Genomic DNA, 10,166 nt, shown 5'->3' on the forward strand with positions numbered 1-10,166 from the left:
GAGCCCTTGTCTTCTTATTTTTGTTTTTCACCAGAGTGCTTTTCTTTTAGAAGAAGAATTATGAGTGATTTTGTTGTTGTTTGCTTTCTTGCTTCTTGGTTACTGCCAATGAGCAGTGTTGACATGCTTTGTAGCCTAAAGCTGAGAGGACATTCTAAATACAACAGATACTGTACTCTCATAATAATTTCCTAAGCCCTTGGAGGACTCTGGCATGAGTTAGCCTGAAATGTAAGCATTTCATAAGATTCTCATGACAGCATTGTTAGCCAGTAGTTTCACCGAAAAGACTTCTTAATTTTTTGTTTGGCCAGCAGGCTTTCTCTTTATACATTCTCAATATTTTACCTCCTCTTCTTCCCCTGGTGGAATATTTTCAATTCTGTAATTTCAGTTCCTGCTGCTTGTTTTGAGTGAGTATTATTATGCATGGTCTCTAGACTAGGAGTGAGGTATGCTGTGGGTATCTAATTCAAAATTAGGTGGTTACAATTCTTCATGGTTCTTTTCAGAAACAATATCACAAAGGACCACAGGACAGCCCACCAGGACATTTTAAATTGACAGAAAGCCCAACATTCGTTATTGGCAGCTCTGAACTGTGAGCCTCCTTATGCCCTAACACTGGTTATTTCTAACAGGAGAGCAGAAGGCAAGTCAACAGGCTACGGATAGGAGTAGGCTAGAGAAATCCATGCTTTGGCAACTGAGATGCATTCATGAGACTGCAAGGATGAATATTCCTAGACAGTGGTGCTCCAGGTGACAGCTAGGTTAAGGCCATGACAATGTGCTTAGATCCTGGCAGAAGGGGCCCTAGGAACTGAGCACATTGATTTGAATCAGGTCATAGGAAGTGAATGTTTTTGGTGGGGCCAGGACAGCTTTGGGGTTTGGAGAAGGGCAGCTGGTAAGCTGCAGTGGCTTCTAATTTGTACATGGCTTATTTGGACATTAGAGTCTGTCTTATTCGATAAGGGTAAAATATAAATTTAAAATCAACCACACTTCATATTATAGGATCATTTGATGTTTTCAAAGACTTGATAGAGTCTCATCATTTTTCTAGTGAAACAAGGGCATAGATTTCTCTTTTCGTCAAATCATGTTTTTGCCATTGGGTGAAAATGGTTATGTATAATGTACTATTTTTAAATTGTCAAGAGTAGACTTTGAGGGTTATTATCATTATTCTACACTTTTCTTTTCATGACTCAAAGATACTTTTTGTACTTTGACTTAGCCATAAAAAGAGAACAATAATACATCCAAGTGTAGAAGTCAATTGCTAAGTGACCCCCACAGTTTTTGCTTCAAAACTATTATACTGTGCTATTTATAATACCAAATTGCCATTGTTTGGAGGCAACATAATTATTTCAAAGTGTTTCCAGCAATCTAGTTGATATTTGAGAACCATTACCCCAATCCTCCTGTTATTTTTCAGATGTGTTCTTCTTAACTAACAATTGTTTGGTAAAATCTTTATGATTGCTCCGTTCTTCTTGTCTTGGAATGTCATAGTCTAGAAATATTTAGACAGCTTGCTGTTATGTCTGTTACATCCTCGAGGCCACCAGAAAGGGCAGCTTCTTTTCCCAACACCAACTATGTATCCAGGGTAGAGTTTAGAAGGCCCCAGTGACATGATCAATAAGCCATTTTGAGAATTGCTCAGAGCTTCCTTTTATCTTTTTTTTTTTTTTTTTTTTTAAACACAACCTTTAAAATCAGAAATCCTGGCACAGCACTCCCCAGCTGTGCCACAGAGGGACATAAGGGTGTTAGTGCTTTTCCTGTCTATTTTTGTCCCTACCAAATCAGAGCCCTGGAAGGGAGCTTTAGGAGCCATCAATCTGTTCAGATGCCTTCATGCTCAACATCACAAGGAGAGATAATCGGCCCGTTCTGAAAGGCTCACCGGGGGAAAGTATTTCAAAACCAACCAGCAAATACTTGTGCTTACTATGTACATGGAACTGTATGGAAAGGACATGGAAAATGATAAGACATCATCCATATCCTCAAGAATCTTACATTTCATTTGGAGAGAAAAGATACACATAGGGACCCCAAGCCACCAGCAGAGAATTTGGGGTAGCTCTTGAAGGTCTCACTGCATTCCTGTCATCCTCACCAGTGGAGCCTGCTATCATTGTCACCGGGAAATTCAAATTGCTAAGAAATTCATTGCAGCTCCATATGCTAAGGCCTCTAAAGTCAACCTAATTCTTAGGTCTGTAGCGGTTCAATGACTATTGTAGAAATAGCCTGGATACAAATTTTGACTTTACCAATTATTAGCAGTGCAGCCATGGCCAAGCTACATGCATGTTTTCGCCTTTCAATTTCATACGTGAGATATGGGACAAAAATAAAACCTCTCTTGTAGGGTTGGGAGAGTCCCATGCTGAGTTTTCAGTGTACCGCCTGATGGAGGGCACGTGAGCATCATATTAAGTGGTAGTTGTCTGACACTCATTTACATACTGGACTACACTGTTCATGTCCCATTTCCCCTGTGTCTTCCACTTGCCTTTGTCCAGGTGAGAGGTCACCCTTTATGTGACTAAATAAAGGAACCATTCCTCTGTTGGTCACAGAGTAGGATTTCATAACTGATTCAGTCCTCCTTGTTGGTTTTTAACGCAACTCTTACTCCAAATATGGCACGGATTGAAATACTGTGGCTTAATTATTGTCCTAAATACACCAAGTTTGCCAGAGTGCTTCCGCCAAAATGGTGAGCACAACACAGCCCCGTCCCTCCCAGATCCTCATGTGCAGTGTGAGAGGCGGACTTGCACAAACCTTCTTTACTCCCTCTTCAAGTGTGCGAAGAAGGGCCAGCTATGCATCACCAGGTGTTGGAGTGCATCTCACAGCTGACAGAGAAGCAGCAGAAAGGGAAACTGATTCCTAAGGAAAAGGAGATGATTCAGGGAGTCAAAGAGGTCTGTAAAACCTGAGAGATGGTGACTGCAGTGCTCAGAGGCCTCACAGTGAGGCAGTGTGCTCAGCGGGAAGTGAGGACAGGAGACTGGAGAGATCACTGGAGTCAGAGAAGGGGACCATAGGTCTGTTTTATTGACAGTGTTTTTCAAAAGTTTAAGTCGGTTCTGGACTTCAGCTTTAAGTTTTATGGAATGCTGGATCTGGTTCATGGCTGTCACCATCATCCCATTCCCCTGTGTGTTCTTTCCAAATCCACAGCCAGCGCTGAAGTCCTGGTGTCAGCACATTAATTTCTTTGGAACATAGCTCATTGCATTCTTTACTGAAATGTTGTGTGCATGCGTGCACGCCTGTGTGTGTGTTTGCTCACATGTGCAAAGGATCATGGTTTGGTTTGGTTTGGTTTGTTCTAGAGACTCCTATCCCTTCAGCTGCACATGTAGTATAGCACATAGGATCATAGGATCTTGGAGTTTGATAACTATAAAAATTATCTCAACTCACTCATTGGAAAACTGAGGTCCAGACATGTTTCCAAGGATGTTTAGGAGTCCATGGTCCTCTAACTCGATGAATATCAAATAATAACTATAGGAAGTCAGAGTGCATTTGTGGTAAAGGGCCTTAAGCTGAGCCTTCAAGGATGTATAGAAGTCAACATAGCAGAGCTTCTGTTGCTTCTCTTTTAGGGTAGAGAGAATTATGTCATGTACCAACGAACACAGCGAATAGACAAAAGAAATATTCCTATAAGAGAATATGGGATTGTAGTTTGCATAAGAAGGGTCATTGATGCCAATGAAAAGCATTTTCTAGTTTATCCTATAAACAATGAGGAGTGACATAGGGTTCTTTGAGTAGGAAAGTGGCATATTTGGTGAAGTTTCGGGAGAATGAACCTTGTGTCATTAAATGGCATACTGTCTTATAAAAAGAGGAGCCACAGGGAGACTAAACACTACCTCTGAATTCTTAGGAATCAGGGGAACAAATATGCTCTTCAGGAATTGTTTTTTATTTGCAATCAGTACATAATAAGACAGTGAAAAAAAATTCCGAAAGGCATTTTGCCTTGTTTTTTAAGTGGCTATAAAAGGAAGATGGTGGGTTTTATTTTTTCTCCTAAATATGTTTTGACCTTCTTTCTGCTTAAGCACAGCTGGTCTTTCCTGGCTTTCTCTAGTGACTTCCCAGACGTTCTTTCCCCAGTTCTCTTCCATCTGTATTACCGCTACCACTCCTTTCCTTTTTCATACTGCATCCCACACTGTGCTCCCTGTAACCCAGTCTCTGCCCTCTTTCCTTCCCACTCTAAGATTTCTTGGTGGAACCTGGGCGCATCCTGGGCGTCCATGCTCCACTGCACTGTGTGAGTTCTGAAGCTATCCTGATCTGTCAACTCAACTTCAGACCCATATCTTCGTCAGGATAGACCAATCAGATCAAATCCAGGGGCTCTCAAATAATTGCAGCTCAGTCCTTGGTCTGTGCCTTACCTTTTCATCTCAAACTCTGCATCTTGGACAGCATTTCCGGCAAAGCCTTCCCAGACTCACTGGCTAGGGTTAGTCTCTACCCTTTCTGCTCCCCGAGGTTCTGGTGACAGCTCTGGTTTCTACCTCCCTTATGAGTCTGCAGAATCCTTCAGAAGAGACTGTATCTTACCCACCCGTGTATCCTTGGGCCTAACAAGTTCTCATGTAAAAGTTTGTTAAATTGAATAAAGAATAATGGCAAGGTTCACGGAGAGGGGAGGATATTTCCTCTCTGATATTATCATTTTAATTATTGACGGCATGGAAGGCCTGGGAGAGAACTGATTTGTGATGAGCAGCTACCTTGTTCTGTACCTGCTCAATGTGGTTTATACATCCCTCATTTGATCTTCATGAGGACTTCAGAAAATTAGTATTGTTACCCCCACTCGTGTATGAGTAAAATGAACTTCAGAGAGTTTGAGTCACTGGCACACTCTAATTTATAGATTCCAGGTCTTGGAATTCAGTGAAAACTAGAACAAGAACTCAGATGAACTTGATGGTGGCCTGAAGCCATAGACATATTTAATGACTCAGAAGAACATGAAGGGGTTTGAGTTTTATGGAAAAAAGCTATATAAATATAATATTTTCTCATTCAAATCCCTTCAATAACATTGTTTTTGCAAACCAAATTCCAGTTCTTCAGACTGGCATTTAAAATCCCCAAAACTGGGCAGGGCTTTTCCTTCCTGTCTTTTCTTCCCATTACATTGACCTACATGCTCTTCTAGCTGGACACAACTCTGAAAATCCGCATCTTTCTACCTTTCTACCTTTGCTCATTCGCCTCTGTCACCTGGAATGACTTTATCAGGAATATACTTGTACTGTTAATTAGCTTACTTAGCCTTATCACAGTTAAAAATGCAGTTTTCTTAAGCTTTGGGAAAATACAATTCTTGAAATGCATACTTTTTTTGGTATTGGGGACTGAATTCAGAGCCTCACATAGGCTAAGAGCCTGCTCTATAGCTAAACTGTCCCTCAAGTCCTCCCAAATTAAGTTCCTAGTGGATCACCACTGCAAACTCTGGCTCCGATGGCTCAAAAACCTCAAGCTACAAAAATGCTCTTAAAGAAAAATGTATCCACTTCAGTAAATGAAAAAGAATAGAAAGAAGCATGGTACTTTCATCAGTTCTTTGGGAACAATGTTGAAGTTTAATGATAGAGAAAGTTGGTTTTTTGGTTTGTTATTATCATCCTATCTGTCTATCTATCTACCTACCTATCTCTCTATATCTATCTATCTATCATCTGTCTATCACCTATCCATCTATGATCTATCTATTGCAATGCTGGAGATTGAGCCCAAAGCCTTTGTACTGATCTACATCCCCTTTTTGTTGTATTTTCATTTTGAGACAAGGTCTCTTTAATTCCCTAAGTTGCCCAGGTGAAGCTTGAACTTGCAAACCTCCTGCCTCTGCTTCCCAGACTCCTGGGATTGCAGGCCAGCATCACCAAGCTCATTGATGATGATGATGACGATGATGATGATGACGACGACAATGACATGATGATGATGAACAGCCTGTCCTAACAAACCTTTCCTATTCATTAGCCCTCTGAATCAAACTGACTCAACTTACTTTTTTCCATACCCCTTGCCTGGTTCAGTTAGCGATAGGCCCATCAGGCTCATCCCATTCATCTGCCTGCTGGATGGAGTCCAGGATTAGCCACAGCTTTGTTCAGTCCTCTAGTTTGCAGCCAATCTCTGGTCCAGCAAGTACAGTACTGTAATTACACAGTTGCACAATAGAGCATAATATATGTTTCCCAGCATAGTCAACTCCCTGTTCTTTGATTACAATTCACTCACTTAGGGCAGGGGGTGGGGAGAACATCTCTAAAGATGACTGAGGCACAGCTGTGGGTTGGACCCTCCCTGCCCACAGAAGCCAGAGGGTTGAGCTCCTCCGAAGCCGGCACTGGGAGTGTCCTCCACCCCTCCCCGCCCCACAGAGTGAGTGTACATTTGTTCACATATTTTTACAGAAGGCCAAGTTTTTCAAGGGCAGTGTGTCAAACTGGGAAGTGGGCTTTTATTCCTCCAGATGAGCCACAGTAAACATGTGTGACTTTCAGAGAAATACCACATTAAAATTATGCCTATTGTTTGAGCATTATGTGTCTTCCTTAGGGAGTGTGTGAAATCTCTTAAGGGAGAAAAGAGAAAATTTAAAAGAAAAGTCAAATGATGCAGAACACAGAGGGCTGTTGTATTTACGATCTATCTGTAATTCCCCAATTCGTATTGCTTTGGCATCTTTCTCTCTTTCTTTCTTTCTGTCTTTCTTTCTGTCTTTCTGTCTTTCTTTCTTTCTTTCTCTCTCTCTCTCTTCCTTCCTTCCTTTCTTTTCTTCTTTCTTTTCTTTCCTTCTTTCTTTCTTCCCATCCTTCCTTCCCTCCCTTCCTTTTTTCTTTCTTTCTTTCCCACTCACTGGAGGCTAAACCTGCCTGTATCTGAACTCATTTGGCAAAGGGACTTGACCCAACTTGTTGTGAGCCTATTAAAAAGTGGGATAATTTCTTTTCTTGCATTTAGTGTGAAAACTCATGATGTGGGTCCAGAAATATTAATATGTTTGATGATAAGGTGGTGCTCTGACTCTCACCGGGGTCCTATGTAATACAGAGCATATGTACCACGTTTCTCTCGCCAAATTCTAGCACTTCTGAGTAATGATTACCTCTGGCTAATAACTGATCACGTCCCTTGAGCCTAGCAGCCATCCGTACACACCACACCTCGGCCCCTCATGTGCATAGCCCAGTATGGCTCTCCAGTCTGCAGCTCCCCTTTCTTCTCCCTCATCTTTCCTAATTTCCACAGCCCAGTGACACACTTGCCTCGTTCTGTTCATTTTCTTGCCTCTCTTTCCCTTTCCTGCCCCTGCCCGGCCACTCCATCCCTGTTCCAGCCAACTGTACTCCTCCTCTGTGCCTTCACCAAAGCAGCTGTGTGCTGTTGGGAAACAGTCACAGAATGGTATGGCTGATTTATCTTAAATCCATACTTATAATCCATACTGGATGCTATTGTCCGGCTTTACTTACCCATGATTTTGTATGTTTATTTGAGTTGGTTGTGCATTGTTGTTGTTTTTTAAAATTACTGGTCTTGCTGAGCTTATTCAAATCATATCTCATTAAGTAGAAAGTGAAAATGACTAATTCATCTTCCTTCCACTAAGTCCACCAGCCTAACTGCACTGCGCCAGCTAGTACCCCATCCCTGTCTGGCCACCCTCTCTCCTTTGGTCACCTTCCCTGGCCTCAAGGACTCCAGCTCTACACTGCTTCTGTTTCTCTCCCTCTTTTCTCCATCTGCGTTGTTTGCTTGCACCTGCACCCAGATGCACCATGTATTTCCCACGTCTCTATCTCCTGCTGTCCCTGCCACTTCTCTGGCTCCATCTCAGCTCAGCTTGGGACAGAGGCTTTGGGGATGTCTCCCGCCACTTTTTCTCTTCCTCCCAGTTTCCTCAGGCTGTCACTTTCACCACACTGCTGGCCTTGCTCTTATCAAGCTCTCGGGTGACACGCAGGTGCCCACAGGTGATGCTCACTTCCCAGTGTCATCCTGACCTTTCAGTTGTCCCCCATTGACCTCTCTCCTAGAACTGCTTTTCCCCTCGGCTCCTGTGATGACACAGTGCTCTCCTTTTTTTCTGGCTGGTTATTTTTTCTCACATTCTTTGCTGCCTGGCCATCTTCCTCAAGTTGAGGTGTCTCCAGGCTCAGTTCTTATTCTTCCTTATTGCATGGAAAGACCTCATCCAATCCTTTGTTTTAGGTAAGTCCTGAATTTACACTCCAACCATGGTCTTGACCTCTGGATCCATAGACAGTTGTTCCTTGGTATCCACGGAGGTTTGGTGCCCAAATCCCTGAATGTTGTAGTCCCTTCTATAAGTGGTGTAGTATTTGAGTAAGACCTATGAACATCTTTCCATATGTCTTAAATCATCTCCAGACTACTTATAACACCAAATATAACTGAAATTCTAGGTAAAAAGAAATTGTTGTCAGGCATGGTGGTACATTTCTCCAATCCCAACACTCCAAGAAGCTCCAAGAGCCAGAAGGATTGCAAGTTTGAGCCCAGCCTGAGAAACTTTGTGACTTAGCCAGACCCTGTTCCAAAATAAAATAATTTAAACAGGGCTGGGGATGTAGTTCAGTGTGAAGGCTCTGGGTTCAATCCCCAGTACTGAAAAAAGTTGTTGTACTATATTGTTTAGAATTCATATTTAACCTTAGTGTTCATATTCAGTGAAACAATGATTTCCTCCTCTAAACCTTGATAAAGACCATAGAGCTAAGAAAAAAAAGGTATATGTGGTCAGAATGTGTATAGTTCATGAAGACGACGAAGTGAACTACACTCATACGACTGCTGGGGAGGAGCCGAGGATCCATGAAGGACAGAAGGCCACACCAAGCCATGCCTACATATTGCTTTATTTGTGGATTCATTTTAGTGCATCACATGGGAAAACTCAAATTTTGCCTTTCCAACTTTCTGAATTTTTTTCCCAAATTTTTCTCTACCTGCAGATGCAAAACCTATAGATATAAGTGTCATTATCTCTCTCCACTTCAAGACTAGTAGGGCTCTCAAACTCCACACATCCAGCAAGGAGCTCTTGACAAGCACCAACCTATGCTCTTGCTCTTCCCTAAACTCTCCATCTTAGTAGGCAGCAAGCACCACTGTCAACTGGGTGTTCAAGACAAACTCTACCGCCCTAGTTCTCCTAGCTGCCCAATGTTCTCCATAAGCAGGTGCCAGCGTCTCCGAGTCTAAGGTGCGCCCTGGCTCCATTCTCTTCTCTCCACTTCCCAGTTCAAGCAGCTGGTACTCTCACCTGGACCACTGCAGAAGCACCTGCCCTGTCCTGGGTGCACTCTCGCTTTTTGTAATCAGTTCTCTGCATCACAGCTACAATAATATTCACTTCTGTACACGCATGCCTCTGTCCTGTCTAATATTCCTGGGGCCTTCCATTGCCCTCATGATAATGCTATCTTTTGTCTTACCCCACAAGACGCTGATGATCCAGGTCTTGACTTCCTGTCTCCCTTTCTGGCCCCTGAACACTCTCCCTGACCACTGCCCCAGCCGGCTGCCTGCTTTCTGTTCCACATAGCTATCAAGTTCATTGTCACACCAGGACTTTGGAACTCCTTTTTTTTTTTTGGTATCAGGGATCAAACTCGAGTCCTTGTGCTTACGCAGCAGGAAATGATGGAACTCCTTTTGTTTTGTTTTGTTTTGCTTTTTTGGTACAGGGAATTGAACTCAGGACTTTGTGCTTACCACTGAGCTAAATCCCTGGCCCTGGAACTCCCTCTTAACTGCTGCCTATGACTTCCCCCTCCTTGACTTTGACAGGGCTAGTTCTTCCTCATCACTGGGTTTTCAATATAAAAATCACCTCTGCAGCCATTCTATGGCACATTGCTCTGTAGGACAGAAATCAGTCTTTGTTGGGTGCTTCAAACTTAGCATTCATATTCAGTGAAACACCAACCCACCCAAATTGTGCTACCGTCCATTCTTTCTGTTTCCACTGCTGACATCCAATTGCCAGACACCTTCCACTCCTGCCTGGACTATACCAGGAGACTCTGAGCTGCCTCCCCACATGTGTCCTTGTT

Source organism: Heterocephalus glaber, unplaced genomic scaffold, assembly GCF_053883595.1.
Source record: "Heterocephalus glaber isolate CG9 unplaced genomic scaffold, H.glaber_assembly_v1.0 deba00000738, whole genome shotgun sequence".
NCBI lineage: Eukaryota > Metazoa > Chordata > Mammalia > Rodentia > Bathyergidae > Heterocephalus > Heterocephalus glaber.